At 45.6% G+C, this 22,847-nt stretch overlaps 1 long non-coding RNA gene across 1 annotated transcript in view; it reads left to right on the forward strand.

The window, feature by feature from the left end:
• LOC132207834 (uncharacterized) overlaps positions 1-22,847 on the forward strand; it is a 119,069-nt gene that overhangs the window by 69,203 nt on the left and 27,019 nt on the right. The window contains exons 5-6 of the long non-coding RNA XR_009443888.1: positions 249-308; positions 1,799-1,963. This is a non-coding gene — a long non-coding RNA (uncharacterized LOC132207834). The remainder of the gene's footprint in view (positions 1-248; positions 309-1,798; positions 1,964-22,847) is intronic.

Below are 22,847 nucleotides of genomic sequence, written 5' to 3' on the forward strand. Positions count from 1 at the left end.
TATTCTTTGGAATTAATTCGGCATATATTATTTACGTCTCAGGAAGTATGTTCATCACTGCATCTCAAAAAGTGGTGTGTTGTGTGACAACAGCTTTTTAAAGATCACTTCAATGGTTGTAACACGCATTAAATTACACTGTTGGCCAATCTGTCCATGATTATTTCATTATCTTATGTTTCAAACAGACAAGGAAATATTGGTGATGCAATGAAGAGTTTGATTCTCAAATATAATTGTTGTTATAGCTTCCGCTTGGAAGAAAGATTCACATCAAGTTGACTGGTCAAGTAAATGGGACACTGACTGTGAGTACTTTGAATGTTCGAGTTATTCCTAAAATGAAAGTTATGACCTTGATGATTTCTCTTTCATGCAGATATGAAGAGACTCTTTTAAAATATCCTCTAGGTTAGTGGTTCAGGCATAAAAGTGCAATATGTATATTTAAGTATATACATGTACATGCGTAATCTGAAAAGATAATGAGTATAAATCACTTGTTACAAGGTGAGAATGAGTTATCCAGATAGTAAGAACTGCCAATGTTGGTGTCTGAGATAACACATTGTGGAGCTGGAGGAACACAGCAGGGCAGGCAGCATCAGAGGCTCAAGAAAGGTGAGGTTTTGGGTCAGGACCCTTCCTCAGAAATGGAGGGTGGAAGGGAGCTCAGAAACAAACAGTGTGGAGGGGGAGGAGGTGCTGGGGAAGGTAGGTGGGATGGTGATAAGTGAGTACTATCCAGATTGGAACAGATTTCCCCCAGCGGGTATTGAATATGAATTCCAAATCACTCTCAAAATCTTCGTGACTGTTAACATTGATGTTTTTCGTCTGTGTGTTTCAGTAATTGCATGACAGTTTGAATGTTTCCTTGAGAGTGAGGAACCTATGGACTCTCACACACCAAGATGGAATTTAGTGCAAAGAGTGACTTCAAAATAGTTGCTTGCTTTTAAAATCTTGACCATTTTTGCTGTCCAGTTGAATGAATTTGGCTTCGTACTGCTTCAATAGGAATTCGTGTTTAATAGGAACATATTTGTGAAACTTACAGTTCCGTAAGTTTTAGCATAAACTGGTGCAGCCTTTCGGTGCTTGCAAAAAGGCTCACCTCTCCGTTAATACCAAAGGAAAATTGGAGTTTAAAAGTAAGTTCACCCGCTGTCAGGGAATGAAATGATAATGTTGACTCAAATAGAATTTTTAAGAAAGTAATATATTTGTGAAACACTAAACTCCAATTAAAATTTGGATCTGCTTGTTTTACACATGGTTGGATATTGGATTCATTTTAAATGAGGGTGAAGATCACTTTAAATCCAGCATATTTGTGAAGAAAAGAAATAGCATGTCAAATAAAATTAACTGCATGACTCTACATAGCCCTATATGTAGAATTTCGTTCTGAACTATGAGACAGTTATGATCCCGTACTCCCTCAGTGCTCATGGCAAGAGTAAGACTCCTGTTTGACGTGCTTTGCACTGCATGGAATGGCGGCGACATCAGATTAATTGATGCTTGAGAATCAAAAGAATATGACGATAAGATTTAAAATCAAAATCTCATTGAACACTTCAAGGAATGTATTACAGGAAGGTGGGGAAAGCATGTATGACTAATAGAAGGTGGTGTGCTAAAACTTATGACAAATTTCACATTGAATGGAACAGTTTAAACAGGCTGGAGGAAGCAGACATGCCAGCTCAAACTTGTTGAATTTGTGCATTCTGTTCGGAAACATCAGCAAAATTGTGGGAAACATGTTTATTCTTTCTCTTTTATTGCACAGAACCAGACAATTTGACTGTTTTGATGAGGAACTTAAAGATTACGAGTCCCGTCCGTTTGACTCAGAGTTTGGTACCATAGGTTGGTACGATCTTCGTTGGAGAAGGAAAAGGGATGTTCCAGACTCAGAAAATAGTCAAACCATTTACTACAAAGTCCGTTTCTGGTTAGTATTAATTAATGCAGTTAACATTTTTAGATCGATATGATTGCACAATGGAGTCAATAAGAAAATTCCATCTGATATTCCACAAATTTTAACCGGATATTAAAGCCGCTGATTTCTTTTTCATGCTGTCTGCTGCTTTTAAGAATGGTTGTCTTACTGTCGAAATGTTTAGCTTTGACTCCATGGCTTCTTCCATTAGCTCACATTGAAACACATGTTTCTTCAGCCAAAAATGTACGTTTACCCGGTGTAGCTCGACCAACCTTCCCCTGTGGTCGTTCCCCTGAAATCCCCTGCGGTCGCTCCCCTGAAAAACAAGTATACCGTTTTGGATACTGTTCCGGGGGATGACTTACCAGGGGCATGCAGTAGGGTGCAGGTCTTTGGCACAGAGTCTGTCCCTCTTGCACAGAAGGGAAGCGGGGATAGGAAGAGAGTGATAGTCATTGGGGACTCAATAGTTGGAGGGACTGATAGAAGATTTGCCGGGAACGAAAGAGACTGACGATTGGTGTGTTGCCGACCAGGAGCCAGGGTCCGTGATGTCTCGGATAGTGTGTTTAGGGTCCTGAGGGGAGAGGGTGACCAGCCCCAAGTCGTGGTCCACGTAGGCACCAGCGACGTAGGTAGAAAGAGGGAGAGGGATGCCAGGCAGGATTTAAGGGAGCTAGGGTGGAAGCTGAGAGCTGGAACAAAGAGCGTGGTCATCTCTGTTTGTCACCCGTACCACGTGATAGCGAGGCAAAGAACAGGGAGAGATTTCAGCTGAAGACGCGGCTGCAGGGATGGTGCAGGTGGGAGGGCTTCAGGTACATGGACAATTGGGGCTCATTCTGGGGAAGGTGGGACCTGTACAAACAGGACGGTCTCCACTTGAACCAGAGGGGCACGAATATCCTGGGTGGGAAATTGGCTAGTGCCATTCGGGTGGATTTAAACGAGCTCAGAAGGGGGATGGGAAACTGAGGTGTAGTCCTAGTACACAGGAGGATGAGCGTAGGGAGGACATGGTCAGGACCTCACTGTCACAGGAGTGTGCTGGCAGACAGCAAGCTGGATTGAAGTGTGACGACTTTAATGCCGGGAGTATCCGGAATAAGTTAGGTGAGGTTGCAGCTTGGATAGGTACCTGGGACTTCGATGTTGTGGCCATTTCGGAGACATGGATAGAGCAGAGTCAGGAATGGATGTTGCAGGTTCCAGGGTTTACATCTTTGATTAAGGTCAGGGAAGGTGGTAAAAGATGGGGAGGTGTGGCTTTGTTGGTCAAGGACACTATAACGGCGGCTGAAAGAACCTTTCAGGACTCGTCTACTGCGGTGGTATGGGCTGAGGTTGCCAAGGAAGGTTTGTCGACTGAGTCAGTGTGGGTGGAAGTTCGGAACAGCAAGGCAGCAGTCACCTCACTGGGGGTTTCCTACGGCCCCCAAATAGCAGTTGAGAGATCAAAGAACTCATTGGCCGGCAGATAGTTGAAAAGTGCAAACGTAGCAGGGTTGTTGTTATGGGTGACTTCAACTTTTCCAATATAGATTGAAACCTCCTCAGTGCAGATGGTTTGGATGGTGCCGTTTTTGTCAGGTGTGTTCAGGAGGGTTTCCTTACTCAGTATGTGGACAGGCCGAGGAGGGAGGCCGTTTTGGATTTGGTGCTCGGCAATGAGCCAGGACAGGTGTCAGATATTGTGGTGGGAGAGCACTTTGGCGACAGTGACTACAACAGCCTCACATTTACCATAGCCATGGAAAGGGAAAGAAGCAATTACCAGGGGAAGACATTGAACTGGGGAAAAGGAAACTCTGATGCTATCAGACAGGAGTTGGGAACTACAGATTGGAAGCAATTGTTCCACAGAAAGGGCACAGCAGACATGTGGAGCTGTTCAAGGAGCAGTTGTTGCGAGTGATGTATGAATTTGTTCCTCTGAGACAGGTAAGAAGGGGTAAGATTAAGGAGCCTTGGATGACGGGTGCAGAGGTGCTTCTTGTCGAAAAGAAAAAGGCAGCGTACGTAAGGTGGAGTAAGTGAGGGTCTAGCACAGCTTTAGAGTATTACAGGCCTGCTCGGAAGGAGCTCAAAAGATCTTGCCTGTACAATTGTTACCTGTTACAACCTTTGCGTCCACGCTTGCTCATTCAATGGTGTCAAGATGCCAGCAGTGAGTGTACCTTCTCCATCCCCTAATGCCGTCAGCTCACACAAGACATAGTCCTTACTTAAAATCTTCTGATCAAACAAAGTTCATTGTTTTGGACATTTTAGTTACCTGTCATGAAACGAAAACTGATTCTGACTGGCGAGAACTGCAGTGCAAATGAATATAATCTGCGAAACGAGATTCCTTATGGGCTTGCATCTGCTAGAAATGATTGCTTTTCAAAGACGTTGCATACATACATTTATTTCTCCTGTCACCTTAGATTATTTTTTTGTTTGTGCGTGTTGTCTGGGCTTCCAGTCAGGCCCATAAACACAGGTTGATGCAGTCACTGTTATAACACGGTATTGAAGGAGAATTTGTGATCTTTGGAGTTTCATTCCAGTGTATGAAGGAGTGCATCATCAAACCACTCCAGATCTCTACTGGTGACTATATTGTTGCAAGTTTTCAAGTGTTACCGATGGTCACATAAAATATGGCCTTTTTGTTGTTGCGCTATTCATCTTAACTGCACCATATCTAGTATTTAGGCTTGGAAACAATTTCTGTTTTTTTGATTTACCAATTCAAAATCATTTATGATTGTTGTCATGATATCTACGATATGTTATTTTGATTGGACATAGAGGATTGGATCTGTCTTACCCCAACTATTAATGGAAATAATGTATGCGCTTATAAAACCCCTTCTGGGCAAGGTAGTTGCTCAGTGGTTAGAGCTGCTCATGCACTGAGGAGCCAATTGAGATTCCAGTCTTGGGTAACGATCTGTGTGGAATTGACATGTCCTCCCCGCGTCTGCGAGGGGCTTCTGCCAGGTGCTGCAGTTTCCTCCCATTGTTCAAAGATGTGCAGGTCCTTATATGTGATTTGTGAAGCATTTCTTAAATGTTTCAATCCTGCCAGCATCCAGTGCCTTGGACAAAATAACTGGAGGTGAATAAAAGATACAGTGCCTTTTGACACCATTTCCTGCTGGATTTTCATCAATCCTGCTTTATATCGGTGACAACTTCCATGACCTTTTTTGATGCTATGTCTGAATTGACAGTCTAGTTCCAAATATTTGTTGTGCAGTCTTTCAAGGTCTCTGTTACAGCATACCCATGAATGTCCACTTCAAAAGATACTTCCATATCATAGAATCCCTACAGTGTGGAAACAAGCCCCTTTTGACCCAACAAGTCCACAGCCACCCTCCAAAGAGCATCTCACCCTGACTCATTCCCCGACCCTTTCCTCAGTAACCCTACATTTCCCATGACTAACACACCTAATCTACACATCCCGAAACACAATGGGCAAGTTTGGCATGGCCCATACAACTAGCCTGCACATCTTTGGACAGTGGGAGGAAACCAGAGCACCCAGCAGGAACCCATGCAGGCATGGGCAGAATGTACAAACTCTGCACAGAAAATCACGCAACGGTGGGATCGAACCTGGGTCCCTGGCGCTGTGAGTCAGCAGTGCTAACCACTGAGCCACCGTGCTGCCCTTGGAGTTCGACAGAGCTTGCTTGTTCCTGGGTGGCCTCAAACTGCCAACCTCCACTTAGTGGCAAAAGTGCTGACCAACTGCACTCATCTTCACTGGCTTTTGCTTTGTATCATTGAATTCAATCCTTCAAACTCTATGATAAATATTTAACTTTCCATTGATATGTGAACGTTGTTTTTAGTACAAAGTATTGGTTTATTATGTTTCATTGGTACATCATGAATACTGTATGTATATGCAAATGGGCAAGTTGGTAACGATGCAGTCCACAGACCTGGAGGATAATAACACTGTCTTTCAATCGCCCACGATGCCCTCTGCAAATTGGTAGAAAACAAAAATTTCTATAAAATTAATCTCTCCTCCCGTCAGTCGATCAAAATTAATTCAGAATTTTGTACAGGCCAATAACTGTAAGATTACATGGGCCTAAACAAAACTACTGGCTCATATTAGTTCAGTAAAGTGAAAGGGCAACAATAGAGGCAGTAGGAGCTGCAGATACTGGAGAATCTGAGATAAGAAGGTGTAAAGCTGGATGAACACAGCAGGCCAAGCAGTATCATTCGGCTCTACACCTTGTTATCTCAGATTCTCCAGCGCCAATTTTCTGAAGTAGGGTCTCGTCCCGAAACATCAGCTTTCTTGCTCCTCTGATGCTGCTTGGCCTGCTGTGTTCATCCAGCTCTCCACCTTGGGCAACAATAGAGTATGCTTTAAGTCACTAGATATGTTACGTGGGTTTGTCTTCCTTAGGGTGGAGTTAGTGGAACCGAAAAAGATGTCTCCCTCACAGCGTTTGTGACAAAAGAATTGCATCGTTCCTTGGCGGCCTTTCAACAGAAGAATAGAACATAGAACATAGAACATAGAACATAGAACAGTACAGTACAGTACAGGCCCTTCAGCCCACAATGTCGTGCCGAACTTTTACCCTAATCCTAAGGTCTACCTAACCTCCACCTCTACCTTATACTATCATCCATTATGCCCCTAACAAGGCTGACTCCACTACCCTCTCTGGCAATGCATTCCACATCCCGACCACTCTCGGAGTAAAGAATCTACCTCTGACATCTCTACTATATCTACCTCCACTCACTTTAAAACAATGCCCCCTCCTGATAGCTACCTCCACCCTAGGAAAAAGTCTTTGGCTGTCTATTCTATCTATACCTCTGATCATTTTGTACATCTCTATCAAGTCCCTCTCATCCTTCATCATTCTAAAGAGAAAAGCCCCAGCTCTCTCAACCTTTCCTCGTAAGACCGCCCCTCCATTCTAGGCAACATCCTGGTAAATTTCCTCTGCACCTTTTCCAACATTTCCATATCTTTCCTGTAATGAGGTGACCAGAACAGGACACAATACTCTAGATGTGACCGAACTAGGCTTTTGTACAGCTGGCGCATAACTTCACGGCTCTTGAACTCAATCCCTCTATTAATGAAAGCTAACACACCATACATCTTCTTAACAACTCTATCCACCAGGGTGGCAGCTTTCAGGGAACTGTGGACATGAACCTCAAGGTCCCTCTGCTCCTCCACACTGCCAATAATCTTTCCATTAACCCTGTATTCTGCTTTCAAGTTTGTCCTTCCAAAATGAATCACCTCACACTTTTCAGGGTTAAACTCCATTTGCCACTTCTCAGCCCAGCTCTGCATCCTATCAATGTCCCTTTGTAACCTAGAACAGCCCTCTGCACTATCCACAACTCGACCCACCTTCGTATTGTCCGCGAACTTACTAATCCACCCTTCCACTCCTTCATTCAAATTATTTTAAAAAATCACAAATGGTCTTCACTGACCATTTTTCGCTTATTCTATCCAAATTCCAAATCCCAATACTTGGGTTATATTTACTCATAAAAATTAAGAATTTGAAGCAGATTCATTTATGTTCTAAAGATTTACTGTTAATCCAAACACCCAGGTAACATTCCGGGGACCCAGGTTTGAATCCTGCCACGGCAGGTGGTGGAACTTGAATTCAATAAGTACCTATAATTAAGAATCTAATGATAACTGTGAATCCATTGTGGATTGACAGAAAAACCCATCTGGTTCACTAACGTCCTTTCGGGAAGGAAACTGCCTACCTGGTCTGACCTACATATAACTCCAGATCCATAGCAATGTGTGGCTGACTCTGAACTGTCCTCTGGGCAGTAAGGGACAGGCAATAAACGATGCCTACCCAAAGACACCCTCATTCCATGAGTGAAGCATTTCTTTCTTCATTCAAGGAGATCACCTCCCATTCCTCTAAATTCCAATGAGTAGAATCCCAACCTGTTTCACCTTTGCTCATAAAACAATCCCTCCATACCAGGGATCATCTGAGTGAACCTTCTGTGAGCAGTTTCCAATTAAATAATTTTTCTTCGATAAGGGGACCAAAACTGCTGACAGTACTTCAGATGTGGTCTCAATAACACCTTATAAAGTTGCAGTACGATCTCATACTCCAATCCACTTGAAGTAAGGGCCAACGGCCCTTTCTGATTACCTGCTGCACCAGCATGCCAGCTTTTTGTGTTGTGTGCACATGTAATTCGAAGTCTCTTTGTGTTGCAGCTTTTCTCCATTTAAATGTCACTGTTCCTTAGTTCTCCTCTCCAAAATGGTCATAAGTGGCCAACCTGAAAAAAGAACTCCTAACCCCCACTTACCATTTCATGCCTATTAATGCCAAAATACTACCTCCAACACGATGGGCTCTTGACTTATGATTCTGCCTTTTGTGGAGTAATTTTCAAATGCTTTCCATAATCCAAATAGATCAGCTCTACTGGTTCCCCTTTATCCACTTGAGACTTCCTTAAAAATATCCTTAAAAAGACACAACTTCTCCTTCATATAGCCAAGGTGACTGATTGATTTGTAAAGTCTTATCTAATGTTCTGCTATTACTTGCACAATGTTTGATTCTAATATATTTTAAAACAATAAATGTTATGCGGCTTTTTGCCTCCCTCCATCTTTGAAAACTGTCACACTTACAGTATTCTAGTCGTATGGTATATCTACAGAATCCAGGTAAAATTACAACCAATGCATTAGGATCCTAGGATGCACTCTATCAGATTTAGGAGAATTACCTGCCTTTAGCCCATTAGTTTGTCTAATACTACTTTCTAATAATAGTGATGGCACTCATTTCCGTCCCCCTATTTTTTAGTATCGATAGTGCGTTCAAAGCATCTAGCATTCAAAGGGTGATGAAAAATATCTGTTTAACTCTGCTATTTCCTTTCTCCCCATAATCATCTCCCCAGATTCATTCTGTAGAGGGCCGAAGTTCACATTGACCTCTCTTTGCCTTTTCAAATATTTAAACAAACCATTATTTTCAATTTTTATATTCCTTGCTAGTGAAGCGTTAGCCAACAGTACTTAAAAAGGGATCATTGATACTCCTTTTAAAAACAGCATAAACAATTTTATGGGTGAATTTATGTAGGTGCACAGCAAGTGCAATTGCTAGTTCTACAAACATAGTGCAGGTCACTACTGCTGAACACTCAGTTTCCCGACTGCCCCATCAGGCCAAACTACTATCTAGCTCAGTGTGCTAATGTGTTGATTTCCCGTTCTTCTAAAATCATTAAGCTGCAAAAGTGTCTTTTGTCTGGTGTGTGCTGATTGCTGATGCTTTGCACCCTCCCGAACACTCACTCTCCCCTTCCAGTTTTAGGCAGATGGAGCAACTGATATCACATTCAAGTTCAGATAAACTGAAGACCAGTCATTTTTGTTTGTAAAATACGGAACACAACTAAACGAAAGTCTGTTACTTTCTTCTATAGGCCAGATTACTTTAATTGAGTGATATAGTAAATTCTGTCCGCAAATTCACAGAGACAAAAAACAAAAGTCTAAAATCATAAGGAGGGCAAAAAGAAACACTCACTAGCACACTTACCCAAAAGAATGAGAAGCACATTACTTTGCATAATGGGAAATTCATCTCCAAAATTTCAAGCCACTAATGCCCTTCAGTCATCTGGTTTGTGGAAATGATCAAATTTGCAAGTCTATAAAGTGGCAATACACCAAATCTATTCAGTTTTGGTAAAAACGAGCTCTGCTTTACCTTGCACGTGCAGCATCTACCGCAAGAGCCAGCAAGTTTTTCTCTCCTGAGCGTGCACATTCAGTGATGGCATCAAGACATTCTGCTACTGTTGCTTCATTTCTGGATGCTTTTAACTTTTTCAGTTTTGCAATATTCAGAGATTTCACGAGTGGTAAGAATGTAACTTCTTTTACTTCTCTTTATCTCACTTTTTCCAAAGTTGGAAAATAGATTTTAGAAATAACATCGAGCTGATGAAGTGTGAAAAGAAGAATAATTCCAAGCCGTGGTGGGAGTTGGTCAGTGAGGTGGGAGGAGTGGATAGGTGGGAGAGAAGGCGGACAGGTCATGGAGGCGGGGATGAGTGGAGGAACTAGTCTTGGGATGAGGCTGACGGGTGGGGAGATTTTGAGGGTGGCAAAGTCCATATTGAGGCCATTGAGTTGGAAGCTCCCGAGGTGGAATATGAGGTGCTGCTCCTCTAGTTTCTGGGTGGTGTGATTGTGACACTGGAAGAGGCCCAGGATGGACATGTCGTCCAGGGAGTGGGAGGGGGAGTTGAAGTGATGCAATGATTTGGATATGAAAATAGAAGGTGTGGTTAGTAAGTTTCCCAATGATTGAAGGTGCAGTAGTCAGCCAAGAAGGTCACCTCAGAATGCAATGGGACATTGACAAGGGCCAATAAACTGAGGAGTGGCAGATGGAGTTGAGGTTAGATAAATGTGAGGTGCTCCCTTTTGGAAAGGCAAATCAGGGCAGCACGTATACACTGAAGGTTGTGGGGAGTGTTGCTAAATAAAGAGACGCTGGAGTGCAGTTTCGTAGTTCCATCAAAGTACAGCCACCGGTAGAAAGGATATGAAGGAGACATTTGGTGTGCTCGCCTTTATCGGTCAATGCATTGAGTATAGGAGTTGGGAGATCACTTAGCAGCGATGTAGGACGTTGGTTCGGCTGCTTTTGGTATACTGCAATCGATTTTGGTCTCCTTGCGAGAGGAAGGATGTTGGCGCAACATTGAGGGCCGAAGGGCCTGTTCTGCGCTGTATTGTTGTATGTTGTAAACTTGAAAGGGTTCAGAGAAGATCTACAAGGATGTTACCAGCATCGGAGGTTGAAGGTATACCGTGGGCTTGAACAGGCAGCGATTACTTGGAACTTTGGAGTTCAGGGCTGACCATATAGAAGTTTATACAATTACGAGGGACGTGGATAGAGCGAACAGCCAAGATCTTTTCCCCGGGTTGCTGGAATCCAAAACTGGAGGGAATAGATTGAAAATGAGAGAGGGAAGATTTAAAATGGACCGGATTTTTTTCATAGTGGTGCATGTATGGAATGAGCTGCCAGAGGAAGTGGTGGAGGCTTGTACGTTTAAAAGGCATGTGGATGGGTATATGAATAGGATGGGTTGAGAGGAATATGGGCCAAATGCTGGCAAATGGGACTAAATTAATTTAGGATATCCGGTCAACATAGACAAATTGGGCCAAAGGATCTGTTTCCCTACTGTACATCTCTCTGACTCTAAGTGTCTTTTTTCTGAACCACGTGGCCCATAATTAGAAAAACTTGAATCAGGATTTGGGAATGTGACAATTCTAATTGGATCTGTTTGATGAAATCAACTCTGTAGGTAATGGTGGTTGAATTATGATTTATAAAATTTGAGTTTATTGCAGCATCTTATAGATTAGAAGAGACACATGTAATCAAAATTGAAAATCAAAACTTGGTGAAATTTTGCATTGGAAATACATGACCAGCCATTGGAGGAGATTCAAGACCATTGCATTCAAGTGAGAACAACAAATGCGATTCAGTGACTCAGTGAAATGGGATGCAGGGACTGAGATAAATGGGATGCAGTGACTGAGATAAATGGGATGCAGTGACTGAGATAAATGGGATGCAGTGGCTGAGATAAATGGGATGCAGTGGCTGAGGGTAATGGGATGCAGTGACAGATGGAAATTGAATGCAGTGAGAGAGTGAAATTGGATGCAATGACGGTGGGAAATGGGATGTAGTGACTGAGAGAAATGGGATACAGTGACTGAGGGAAATGGGATGCAGTGACTGAGGGAATGGGATGCAGTACCTGACGGAACTTGAATGCAGCATCAGATGAGAAACGGGATGCAGTTACTGTGTGAAATGGGATGCAGTGACTGGGTGAAATAGGATGCAGTGAATGAGTGAAGTGAGATGCAGTGACTGATGGAAAGGAGATGCAGTGACTGAGTGAAATGTGATGCAGTGACTGAGTGAAATGTGATGCAGTGGCAGAGTGAAATGTGATGCAGTGGCAGAGTGAAATGTGATGCCGTGACTGCGTGAAGTGTGATGCAGTGACTGCCTGAAATGTGATGCAGTGACTGCCTGAAATGTGATGCAGTGACTGCGTGAAATGGGATGCAGTGTCTACATGAAATGGGATGCAGTGTCTGCGTGAAATGGGATGCAGTGACTGCATGAAATGGGATGCAGTGACTGAGGAAAATGGGATGCAGTGACTGAGTGAAATAGGATGCCCCGACTGAGTGAAATAGGATGCCCCGGCTGAGTGAAATAGGATGCCCTGACTGAGTGAAATGCGATGCAGTGACTGACGGAAATTGAATGCACTGATGGATGGAAATTGAATGCAGTGAGAGAGTGAAATTGGCTGCAACGACTGTGGGAAATGGGTTGTAGTGACTGAGTGAATTGGGATGCAGTGACTGGGTGAAATGGGATACCGTGACTGAGTGAAATGGGATGCAGTGACTGCGTGAAATGGGATGCAGTGACTGCGAGAAATGGGATGCAGTGACTGCGTGAAATGGGATGCAGTGACTGACGGAAATGGGATGCCGTGACTGTGGGAAATGGGATGCAGTGACTGTGGGAAACGAGATGAAGTGACTGTGTGAAATGTGATGCTGTGACTGTGTGAAATGTGATGCTGTGACTGTCTGAAATGGGATGCAGTGACTGAGTGAAATGGGATGCAGTGACTGTGGGAAATGGGATGCAGTGAATGAGTGAAGTGAGATGCAGTGACTGATGGAAATTGAATGCAGTGTCTGATGCAAATGGGATGCAGTGAATGAGTGAAATGGGATGCAGTGACTGAGTGAAATGGGATGCAGTGACTGAGTGAAATGAGCTGCAATGACTGTGTGAAGTGGGATGCAGTGACTGATGGAGATTGAATGCAGTGTCTGGTGCAAATGGGATGCAGTGACTGATGCAAATGGGATGCAGTGACTGAGGGAAATGGGATGCAGTGACTGAGGGAAATGAGATGCAGTGACTGAGGGAAATGGGATGCAGTGACTTTTGGAAATGGGATGCAGTGATTGAAGTAAATGGGTGCAAGTGACAGTGGAGATGGGATGCAGTGACTTGGGGAAAGGAGATGCAGTGACTGTGGAAACGGGATGCTGTGACTGAGGGTAACGGGTTGAGGCGGCTAAGTGAAATGGGACGCCGTGTCTCTGTGAAATGTGATGCGGAGACTGTGGGGAAATGGATGCAGTGGCTGAATGAAATGGGATGCAGTGACTGAGTGAAATGTGATGCGTTGACTCATGGAAAGGAGATGCCGTCACTGTGGGAAATGGCATGCAGTGACTGAGTGAAATGGGGAGCTGTGAATGAGTGAAATGGGAAGCTGTGAAAGAGTTAAATGGGCTGCAATGACTGAGTGAAATGGGGTGCTGTGACTGATGGAAATGAGATGCAGTGACTGAGGGAAAGGAGATGCAGTGACTGAGGGGAATGGGATGCAGCGACTGAGTAAACTGGGATGCAGTGACTGTGTGAAATGGGATGCAGTGACTGAGTGAACTGGGATGCAGTGACTGAGTGAACTGGGATGCAGTGACTGAGTGAACTGGGATGCTGTGACTGAGTGAACGGGGATGCAGTGACTGAGTGAAATGGGATGCAGTGACTGCTAAATGGGCTGCAGGGTCTGTTGGAAATGGGATGCACTGACTGAGGGGAATGGGATGCAGTGACTGAGGGGAATGGGATGCAGCGACTGAGTGAACTGGGATGCAGTGATGATGAAATGGGATGCAGTGACTGAGGGAATGGGATGCAGTGACTGAGGGAAATGGGATGCAGTGACTGAGGGGAATGGGATGCAGTGACTGAGGGGAATGGGATGCAGTGACTGAGGGGAATGGGATGCAGTGACTGAGGGGAATGGGATGCAGTGACTGAGGGGAATGGGATGCAGTGACTGAGGGGAATGGGATGCAGTGACTGAGGGGAATGGAATGCAGTGACTGAGGGGAATGGGATGCAGTGACTGAGTGAACTGGAATGCAGTGACTGACTGAAATGGGATGCAGTGACTGACTGAAATGGGATGCAGTGACTGACTGAAATGGGATTCACTGACTGAGTGAAATGGGCTGCACTGACTGAGTGAAATGGGCTGCACTGACTGAGGGAAATGGGATCCACTGACTAAGGGAAATGGGATGCAGTGACTGAGAGAAATGGGATGCAGTGACTGAGGGAAATAGGATGCAGTGACTGATGGAAATGGGATGCAGTGAGAGGGTGAAATTGGATGCAATGACTGTGGAAATGGGATGTAGTGACTGAGAGAAATGGGATGCAGTGACCGAGTGAAATGGGATGCCGTGACTGTGTGGCTTTGGGTGTGGTGATTGATGGAAATACATTCACTGTCTCAGTTGAATAGGATTCACTGTCTCCGTTAAATGGGATGCAGTGACTGAGGGAAATGGGATGCAGTGACTGAGTGAAATGGGATGCAGTGACTGAGTGAAATGGGACGCAGTGACTGAGGGAAATGGGATGCAGTACCTGACGGAACTTGAATGCAGCATCAGATGAGAAACAGGATGCCGTGACTCTGTGAAATGGGATGCAACGACTGCGTGAAATGGGATGCAGTGAATGAGTGAAGTGAGATGCAGTGACTGATGGAAAGGAGATGCAGTGACTGAGTGAAATGTGATGCCGTGACTGAGTGAAATGTGATGCAGTGACGGAGTGAAATGTGATGCCTTGACTGTGTGAAATGTGATGCAGTGACTGCTTGAAATGTGATGCAGTGACTGCCTGAAATGTGATGCAGTGACTGCGTGAAATGGGATGCAGTGTCTGCGTGAAATGGGATGCAGTGTCTGCGTGAAATGGGATGCAGTGACTGCATGAAATGGGATGCAGTGACTGAGGGAAATGTGACACCGTGACTGAGTGAAATGGGATGCAGTGACTGAGGGAAAGGAGATGCAGTGACTGATGGAAATGGGATGCAGTGACTGATGGAAATGGGATGCTGTGACTGATGGAAATGGGATGCCGTGACTGATGGAAATGGGATGCAGTGACTGAGTGAAATGGGATGCAGTGACTGAGTGAAATGGGATGCAGTGACAGATGGAAATTGAATGCAGTGAGAGAGTGAAATTGGATGCAATGACAGTGGGAAATGGGATGTAGTGACTGAGAGAAATGGGATGCTGTGACTGAGTGAAATTGGATGCCGTGACTGTGTGGAATTGGGTGTGGTGATTGATGGAAATACATTCACTGTCTCAGTTGAATAGGATTCACTGTCTCCGTTAAATGGGATGCAGTGACTGAGTGAAATGGGTTGCAGTGACTGAGGGAAATGGAATGCCGTGACTGAGGGAAATGGGATGCCGTGACTGAGGGAAATGTGATGCCGTGACTGCGTGAAATGTGATGCAGTGACTGCGTGAAATGTGATGCAATGACTGCCTGAAATGTGATGCAGTGACTGCGTGAAATGTGATGCAGTGACTGCGTGAAATGTGATGCAGTGACTGCGTGAAATGGTATGCAGTGACTGCATGAAATGGGATGCAGTGACTGAGGGAAATGGGATGCAGTGACTGAGGGAAATGGGATTCAGTGACTGAGGGAAATGGGATGCAGCGACTGAGTGAACTGGGATGCAGTGATGAGTGAAATGGGATGCAGTGACTGAGGGAATGGGATGCAGTGACTGAGGGAAATGGGATGCAGTGACTGAGGGGAATGGGATGCAGTGACTGAGGGGAATGGAATGCAGTGACTGAGGGGAATGGGATGCAGTGACTGAGTGAACTGGAATGCAGTGACTGACTGAAATGGGATGCAGTGACTGACTGAAATGGGATGCAGTGACTGACTGAAATGGGATGCACTGACTGAGTGAAATGGGCTGCACTGACTGAGTGAAATGGGCTGCACTGACTGAGGGAAATGGGATCCACTGACTGAGGGAAATGGGATGCAGTGACTGAGAGAAATGGGATGCAGTGACTGAGGGAAATAGGATGCAGTGACTGATGGAAATGGGATGCAGTGAGAGAGTGAAATTGGATGCAATGACTGTGGAAATGGGATGTAGTGACTGAGAGAAATGGGATGCAGTGACCGAGTGAAATGGGATGCCGTGACTGTGTGGCTTTGGGTGTGGTGATTGATGGAAATACATTCACTGTCTCAGTTGAATAGGATTCACTGTCTCCGTTAAATGGGATGCAGTGACTGAGGGAAATGGGATGCAGTGACTGAGTGAAATGGGATGCAGTGACTGAGTGAAATGGGACGCAGTGACTGAGGGAAATGGGATGCAGTACCTGACGGAACTTGAATGCAGCATCAGATGAGAAACAGGATACCGTGACTCTGTGAAATGGGATGCAACGACTGCGTGAAATGGGATGCAGTGAATGAGTGAAGTGAGATGCAGTGACTGATGGAAAGGAGATGCAGTGACTGAGTGTAATGTGATGCCGTGACTGAGTGAAATGTGATGCAGTGACGGAGTGAAATGTGATGCCTTGACTGTGTGAAATGTGATGCAGTGACTGCGTGAAATGTGATGCAGTGACTGCCTGAAATGTGATGCAGTGACTGCGTGAAATGGGATGCTGTGTCTGCGTGAAATGGGATGCAGTGTCTGCGTGAAATGGGATGCAGTGACTGAGGGAAATGTGACACCGTGACTGAGTGAAATGGGATGCAGTGACTGAGGGAAAGGAGATGCAGTGACTGATGGAAATGGGATGCAGTGACTGATGGAAATGGGATGCTGTGACTGATGGAAATGGGATGCCGTGACTGATGGAAATGGGATGCAGTGACTGAGTGAAATGGGATGCAGTGACTGAGTGAAATGGGATGCAGTGACAGATGGAAATTGAATGCAGTGAGAGAGTGAAATTGGATGCAATGACTGTGGGAAATGGGATGTAGTGACTGAGAGAAATGGGATGCTGTGACTGAGTGAAATTGGATGCCGTGACTGTGTGGAATTGGGTGTGGTGATTGATGGAAATACATTCACTGTCTCAGTTGAATAGGATTCACTGTCTCCGTTAAATGGGATGCAGTGACTGAGTGAAATGGGTTGCAGTGACTGAGGGAAATGGGATGCCGTGACTGAGGGAAATGGGATGCCGTGACTGAGGGAAATGTGATGCCGTGACTGCGTGAAATGTGATGCAGTGACTGCGTGAAATGTGATGCAATGACTGCCTGAAATGTGATGCAGTGACTGCGTGAAATGTGATGCAGTGACTGCGTGAAATGTGATGCAGTGACTGCGTGAAATGGTATGCAGTGACTGCATGAAATGGGATGCAGTGACTGAGGGAAATGGGGTGCAGTGACTGAGGGAAATGGGATGCAGTGACTGAGGGAAATGGGATTCAGTGACTGAGGGAAATGGGATGCAGCGACTGAGTGAACTGGGATGCAGTGATGAGTGAAATGGGATGCAGTGACTGAGGGAATGGGATGCAGTGACTGAGGGAAATGGGATGCAGTGACTGAGGGGAATGGGATGCAGTGACTGAGGGGAATGGGATGCAGTGACTGAGGGGAATGGAATGCAGTGACTGAGGGGAATGGGATGCAGTGACTGAGTGAACTGGAATGCAGTGACTGACTGAAATGGGATGCAGTGACTGACTGAAATGGGATGCAGTGACTGACTGAAATGGGATGCACTGACTGAGTGAAATGGGCTGCACTGACTGAGTGAAATGGGCTGCACTGACTGAGGGAAATGGGATCCACTGACTGAGGGAAATGGGATGCAGTGACTGAGAGAAATGGGATGCAGTGACTGAGGGAAATAGGATGCAGTGACTGATGGAAATGGGATGCAGTGAGAGAGTGAAATTGGATGCAATGACTGTGGAAATGGGATGTAGTGACTGAGAGAAATGGGATGCAGTGACCGAGTGAAATGGGATGCCGTGACTGTGTGGCTTTGGGTGTGGTGATTGATGGAAATACATTCACTGTCTCAGTTGAATAGGATTCACTGTCTCCGTTAAATGGGATGCAGTGACTGAGGGAAATGGGATGCAGTGACTGAGTGAAATGGGATGCAGTGACTGAGTGAAATGGGACGCAGTGACTGAGGGAAATGGGATGCAGTACCTGACGGAACTTGAATGCAGCATCAGATGAGAAACAGGATACCGTGACTCTGTGAAATGGGATGCAACGACTGCGTGAAATGGGATGCAGTGAATGAGTGAAGTGAGATGCAGTGACTGATGGAAAGGAGATGCAGTGACTGAGTGAAATGTGATGCCGTGACTGAGTGAAATGTGATGCAGTGACGGAGTGAAATGTGATGCCTTGACTGTGTGAAATGTGATGCAGTGACTGCGTGAAATGTGATGCAGTGACTGCCTGAAATGTGATGCAGTGACTGCGTGAAATGGGATGCAGTGTCTGCGTGAAATGGGATGCAGTGTCTGCGTGAAATGGGATGCAGTGACTGCGTGAAATGGGATGCAGTGACTGAGGGAAATGTGACACCGTGACTGAGTGAAATGGGATGCAGTGACTGAGGGAAAGGAGATGCAGTGACTGATGGAAATGGGATGCAGTGACTGATGGAAATGGGATGCTGTGACTGATGGAAATGGGATGCCGTGACTGATGGAAATGGGATGCAGTGACTGAGTGAAATGGGATGCAGTGACTGAGTGAAATGGGATGCAGTGACAGATGGAAATTGAATGCAGTGAGAGAGTGAAATTGGATGCAATGACTGTGGGAAATGGGATGTAGTGACTGAGAGAAATGGGATGCTGTGACTGAGTGAAATTGGATGCCGTGACTGTGTGGAATTGGGTGTGGTGATTGATGGAAATACATTCACTGTCTCAGTTGAATAGGATTCACTGTCTCCGTTAAATGGGATGCAGTGACTGAGTGAAATGGGTTGCAGTGACTGAGGGAAATGGGATGCCGTGACTGAGGGAAATGGGATGCCGTGACTGAGGGAAATGTGATGCCGTGACTGAGGGAAATGTGATGCAGTGACTGCGTGAAATGTGATGCAATGACTGCGTGAAATGTGATGCAGTGACTGCGTGAAATGTGATGCAGTGACTGCGTGAAATGTGATGCAGTGACTGCGTGAAATGGTATGCAGTGTCTGCATGAAATGGGATGCAGTGACTGAGGGAAATGGGATGCAGTGACTGAGGGAAATGGGATTCAGTGACTGAGGGAAATGGGATTCAGTGACTGAGGGAAATGGGATGCAGCGACTGAGTGAACTGGGATGCAGTGATGAGTGAAATGGGATGCAGTGACTGAGGGAATGGGATGCAGTGACTGAGGGAAATGGGATGCAGTGACTGAGGGGAATGGGATGCAGTGACTGAGGGGAATGGGATGCAGTGACTGAGGGGAATGGAATGCAGTGACTGAGGGGAATGGGATGCAGTGACTGAGTGAACTGGAATGCAGTGACTGACTGAAATGGGATGCAGTGACTGACTGAAATGGGATGCAGTGACTGACTGAAATGGGATGCACTGACTGAGTGAAATGGGCTGCACTGACTGAGTGAAATGGGCTGCACTGACTGAGGGAAATGGGATCCACTGACTGAGGGAAATGGGATGCAGTGACTGAGAGAAATGGGATGCAGTGACTGAGGGAAATAGGATGCAGTGACTGATGGAAATGGGATGCAGTGAGAGAGTGAAATTGGATGCAATGACTGTGGAAATGGGATGTAGTGACTGAGAGAAATGGGATGCAGTGACCGAGTGAAATGGGATGCCGTGACTGTGTGGCTTTGGGTGTGGTGATTGATGGAAATACATTCACTGTCTCAGTTGAATAGGATTCACTGTCTCCGTTAAATGGGATGCAGTGACTGAGGGAAATGGGATGCAGTGACTGAGTGAAATGGGATGCAGTGACTGAGTGAAATGGGACGCAGTGACTGAGGGAAATGGGATGCAGTACCTGACGGAACTTGAATGCCGCATCAGATGAGAAACAGGATGCCGTGACTCTGTGAAATGGGATGCAACGACTGCGTGAAATGGGATGCAGTGAATGAGTGAAGTGAGATGCAGTGACTGATGAAAAGGAGATGCAGTGACTGAGTGAAATGTGATGCCGTGACTGAGTGAAATGTGATGCAGTGACGGAGTGAAATGTGATGCCTTGACTGTGTGAAATGTGATGCAGTGACTGCGTGAAATGTGATGCAGTGACTGCCTGAAATGTGATGCAGTGACTGCGTGAAATGGGATGCAGTGTCTGCGTGAAATGGGATGCAGTGTCTGCGTGAAATGGGATGCAGTGTCTGCGTGAAATGGGATGCAGTGACTGCATGAAATGGGATGCAGTGACTGAGGGAAATGTGACACCGTGACTGAGTGAAATGGGATGCAGTGACTGAGGGAAAGGAGATGCAGTGACTGATGGAAATGGGATGCAGTGACTGATGGAAATGGGATGCTGTGACTGATGGAAATGGGATGCCGTGACTGATGGAAATGGGATGCAGTGACTGAGTGAAATGGGATGCAGTGACTGAGTGAAATGGGATGCAGTGACAGATGGAAATTGAATGCAGTGAGAGAGTGAAATTGGATGCAATGACTGTGGGAAATGGGAAGTAGTGACTGAGAGAAATGGGATGCTGTGACTGAGTGAAATTGGATGCCGTGACTGTGTGGAATTGGGTGTGGTGATTGATGGAAATACATTCACTGTCTCAGTTGAATAGGATTCACTGTCTCCGTTAAATGGGATGCAGTGACTGAGTGAAATGGGTTGCAGTGACTGAGGGAAATGGGATGCCGTGACTGAGGGAAATGGGATGCCGTGACTGAGGGAAATGTGATGCCGTGACTGCGTGAAATGTGATGCAGTGACTGCGTGAAATGTGATGCAATGACTGCGTGAAATGTGATGCAGTGACTGCGTGAAATGGTAAGCAGTGACTGCATGAAATGGGATGCAGTGACTGAGGGAAATGGGATGCAGTGACTGAGGGAAATGGGATTCAGTGACTGAGGGAAATGGGATGCAGTGACTGAGTGAAATAGGATGCCCTGACTGAGTGAAATAGGATGCCCTGACTGAGTGAAATAGGATGCCCTGACTGAGTGAAATGCGATGCAGTGACTGACGGATGGAAATTGAATGCAATGAGAGAGTGAAATTGGCTGCAATGACTGTGGGAAATGGGTTGTAGTGACTGAGAGAAATGGGATGCAGTGTCTGAGTGAAATGGGATACAGTGACTGAGGGAAATTGGATGCAGTGACTGAGTGAAATGGGATGCAGTGACTTAGTGAAATGGGACGCAGTGACTGAGGGAAATGGGATGAGGTGACAGATGGAAATTGAATGCAGTGAGAGATTGAAATTGGATGCAATGACTGTGGGAAATGGGTTGTAGTGACTGAGAGAAATTGGATGCAGTGTCTGAGTGAAATGGGATGCAGTGAGAGAGTGAAATTGGATGCAGTGACTGAGGGAAATGGGATGCAGTGACTGCCTGAAATAGGATGCAGTGAATGAGTGAAGTGAGATGCAGTGACTGAGTGAAATAGGATGCCCTGACTGAGTGAAATAGGATGCCCGGACTGAGTGAAATACGATGCCCTGACTGAGAGAAATGCGATGCAGTGACTGACGGAAATTGAATGCAGTGACTGATGGAAATTGAATGCAGTGACGCAGTGAAATGGGATGCAGTGACTGTGGGAAATAGGTTGTCGTGACTGAGTGAATTGGGATGCAGTGACTGAGTGAAGTGGGATACCATGACTGAGTGAAACAGGATGCAGCAACAGAGTGGAATGCATTGCAGTGACTGATGGAAATTGAATGCAGTGACTGATGGAAATTGAATGCAGTGACGGAGTGAAATGGGATGCACTGACTGCATGAAATGGGATGCAGTGACTGCGTGAAATGGGATGCAGTGACTGAGGGAAATGGGATGCAGTGACTGAGGGAAATGGGATGCAGTGACTGTGGGAAATGTGATGCTGTGACTGTGTGAAATGTGATGCTGTGACTGTGTGAAATGGGATGCTGTGACTGTGTGAAATGGGATGCAGTGACTGTGGGAATTGGGATGCAGTGACTGTGGGAAATGGGATGCAGTGACTGAGTGAAATGCGATGCAGTGACTGTGGGAAATGGGATGCAGTGAATGAGTGAAGTGAGATGCAGTGACTGATGGAAATTGAATGCAGTGTGTGATGCAAATGCGATGCAGTGGCTGAGTGAAATGGGATGCAGTGACTGTGGGAAATGGGATACAGTGACTGTGGGAAATGGGATACAGTGACTGAGTGAAATGGGATGCAGTGACTGCGTGAAATGGGATGCAGTGACTGTGGGAAATGGGATGCAGTGACTGTGGGAAATGGGATACAGTGACTGAGTGAAATGCGATGCAGTGACTGTGGGAAATGGGATGCAGTGTGTGATGCAAATGGGATGCAGTGGCTGAGTGAAATGGGATGCAGTGACTGTGGGAAATGGGTTGTAGTGACTGAGTGAATTGGGATGCAGTGACTGAGTGAAGTGGGATACCATGACTGAGTGAAACGGGATGCAGTAACAGAGTGGAATGCATTGCAGTGACTGATGGAAATTGAATGCAGTGACTGATGGAAATTGAATGCAGTGACTGCGTGAAATGGGATGCAGTGACTGCGTGAAATGGGATGCAGTGACTGTGTGAAATGGGATGCAGTGACTGTGTGAAATGGGATGCAGTGTCTGAGTGAAATGGGATACAGTGACTGAGGGAAATTGGATGCAGTGACTGAGTGAAATGGGATGCAGTGACTTAG

Source organism: Stegostoma tigrinum, unplaced genomic scaffold (genome assembly GCF_030684315.1).
Source record: "Stegostoma tigrinum isolate sSteTig4 unplaced genomic scaffold, sSteTig4.hap1 scaffold_172, whole genome shotgun sequence".
In the NCBI taxonomy this organism is placed as follows: domain Eukaryota; kingdom Metazoa; phylum Chordata; class Chondrichthyes; order Orectolobiformes; family Stegostomatidae; genus Stegostoma; species Stegostoma tigrinum.